This window comes from Choloepus didactylus, chromosome 4 (genome assembly GCF_015220235.1).
Source record: "Choloepus didactylus isolate mChoDid1 chromosome 4, mChoDid1.pri, whole genome shotgun sequence".
In the NCBI taxonomy this organism is placed as follows: Eukaryota; Metazoa; Chordata; class Mammalia; order Pilosa; family Megalonychidae; genus Choloepus; species Choloepus didactylus.
Genome location: NC_051310.1, coordinates 188,692,074 through 188,695,527, shown reverse-complemented (window position 1 = coordinate 188,695,527; position 3,454 = coordinate 188,692,074).

Here is a 3,454-nt window from a genome sequence, read left to right as displayed (position 1 = left end):
TTATGAACAACTGTAGGCCAAAAAAACTAGACACTGTGGCCAAAATGGCCAATTTCCTGGAAATGCATGAACAACCCTGATTGACCAGAGAAGAAATAGAAGACCTCAACCAACATATCACAAGCAAAGAGATCCAATCATTTATGGAAAATCTTCCCACAAATGCCCAGAGCCAATGGTCTTCACAGAGGAATTCTACCAAACTTTCCAAAAAGAACTGACACCAATCTTACTTAAACTCTTTCAAAACATCAAAGAAAATGGAGTACTACCTAACACATTTCATGAAGCTAACATCACTCTAATACCAAAACCAGGTAAAGATGCTACAAGAAAGGAAAACTACAGACCAATCTCCCTAATGAATATAGATGCAAAAATTCTCAGCAATATACTTGCAAATTGAATCCAAAGACAAATTAAAAAATCATACACTATGACCAAATGAGGTTCATTCCAGGCATGGAAGGATGGTTTAGCATAAGAAAATCAATTAATGTATTAAAACACATTAATAAATTAAAAGGGAAAAAACAAATTATCCTCTCAATAGATGCTGAAAAAGCATTTGACAAAATCCAATATCCTTTTTTGATAAAAACACTTCAAAAACTAGGAATTGAAGGAAACTTACTCAATATGATAAAGAGCATACATGACAAACCCACAGTCAGCATAGTACACAATGGTGAGACACTGAAAGCCTTCCCTCTATGATCAGGAATGAGAAAAGGATGCCTACAGCTACCACTGTTATTTAACATTTTGCTAGGAGTGCTATCCAGGACAATCTGGCAAGACAAAGAAATACAAGGCATTGAAATTGGAAAGAATGAAGTAAAACTGTCATTATTTGCAGGTGATATGATCTTGATTCTGTAAAATCCAGAGAAATCTACAACACAGCCTCTAGAGCTAATAAACAAATTTAGCAATGTAGTGAGATACAAGATTAATGCACATAAGCCAATAATGTTCCTAGGCACTAGAAAAGACCAAACTGAAGAGACACTCAAGGAAAAGATACCATTTTCAATAGCAACTAAAAAAAAAAATCAAGTACCCAGGAATAAACTTAACCAAAGATATAAAAGACCTACACAAAGAAAACTACATAACTCTTCTGAAAGAAGTAGAAAGATACCTAAAAAGGTGGAAAACTATTCCATGTTCATGGATAGGAAGGTTAAATGTCATTAAGATGTCAATTCTACCCAAACTCATCCACAGATTCAATGCAATCCCTATCAAAATTCCAACAACCTACTTGAAAGACTTCAAAAAGCTAGTTATCAAATTTATCTGGAGGGGGAAGGTGACTTGAATTACTAAAACTACTCTAAAAAAGAAAAATGAAACAGGAAGACATACACTCCCTGACTTTGAAGATTTTTATAAAGCCACAGTAGTCAAAACAGCATGGTACTGGCACAAAGATAGACATATTGATCATTGGAATTGAATTGAGAATTTGGAGATAAGCCCCCAGATCTATGATCAACTGATCTTTGATAAGGCCCACAAAACCACTGAACTGGGACATAACAGTCTTTTCTACAAATGGTGCTTGGATAGCTGGATATCTGCATCCAAAAGAATGAAGGAGGATCCCTACCTCACACCCTACACAAAAATTAACTCAAAAAGGATTAAAGACCTCAACATAAGGGGCAATACCATAAAACTCCTAGAAGTTAATGTAGGTAAACATCTTCAGGACCTTGTATTTGGAGGTCACTTCCTAGATTTAATATCCAAAGCACAAGCAACAAAACAAAAAAACAGATAAATGGGAACTCCTCAAACTTGAAAGTTTCTGTACCTCAAAGGAATTTGTCAAAAAAGAGAAGAGGCAGCCATCTCAATGGGAAAAATATTTGGAAACCATGTATCTGACAAAAGACTGATATCTTGCTTATATAAAGAAATTCAACAACTCAATGAAAATAGTACAGACAGCCCAATTATAAAATGGGCAAAAGATATGAAAAAAAAAGATCTCAGAAGAGGAAATACAAATGGCCTAAAAACACATGAAAAAATGTCAGCTTCACTATCTATTAGGGAGATGCAAAGTAAGACCACAATGAGATACCATCTCACACCAAATAGAATGGCTGCCATTAAACAAACAGGTAACTACAAATGCTGGGTAGGAGGTGGAGAAGCTGGAACTCTTATTCATTGTTTGTTAGATTGTATAATAGTACAACCACTCTGGTAGACATTCTGGGGTTTACTTAGAAAACTAGATATAGAGTTACCCTTTGATTCAGCAATTGCACTTCTTGGTATATACCTGGAAGATCTGAAAGCAGTGACACAGATATCTGCATGCCAAGTTCATAGCAGCAATATTTAAAATTGCCAAGTAATGGAAAAAACTCAAATGTCCTTCACCAGATGCATGGATAAATAAAATGTGGTATATTCATACAATGGAATACTATGTGCCTGTAAGAAGGAATGATGTCATGAAACATATGAGAACATGGATGAACCTTGAAGAAATAATGCTGAGCAAAAGAAGCCAGGCACAAAAAGAGAAATACTATATTTTATCACTAATGTGAACGCTCAAAAACAGAAAATAAATTGTTTATAATGTAGAACGTAGGGGACCTAGAGATAGATAGCAATTAATGAAGGGGGAGTGATAATCTAATAAGAACAGATAAGTTATTGTGAGGAAATTTAATTTTCTGGGACGAATCAGGAATGACCATAGTTTGTTAATTTCTGGTCGATATGGTAGGAACAGGTTCACAGAAATGTAGTTATCTTAGGTTATCTGTTTTTCTTTTCCTTTCCTGGGTTATAATGTGTATATTTTCTTGGGGTAGAATAGGAGCATGTTGGAAGTAATTCAAGGATATTTGTTTATCTAGAATATTTGTTTTTTCTTATGCCTTTGTTTTAGGTTTGTAATTCTAGGATATTTGTTTTCATGGGTTATTTGTTTTTTTCTTATTCCTTTATTTTGGTTTTGTTTGAAATGGGTTTTTATTGTCTGTTTTCTTAATTTTTGGAGAAAGTTAATTTAAAAAGGAAATGATTAAAAAATATGCAGAACCCCTCCTGAGGAGCTGGGGGGAAATGCAGTGTGTTAGACTTCCTCACCTAGATTGTTGCTGATGTTCTCATGAACATTGGGGACTGGGAGATTGATGTGCTGAACTCTCTATCATGGAACTTGCCCTTAGGAGGTCTGTTACTGCAAAGGAGAAGATGGGCCTGCTTATAATTTTGCCTAAGGGTCTCCCCCTTAGTCCATCTTGTTTGCTTAGATGTGGCCCTCTCTCTCTAACAAAGCCACCTCGGGAGGTGATCTCACTGCCCTTCCCCTACATGGGACCTAACCCCCAGGGGTATAAATCTCTCTGGCAATTCAGGATATGACTTCTGGGGATGAATCTGGACCCAGCATCATGGGATTGAGAACACCTTCTTGACC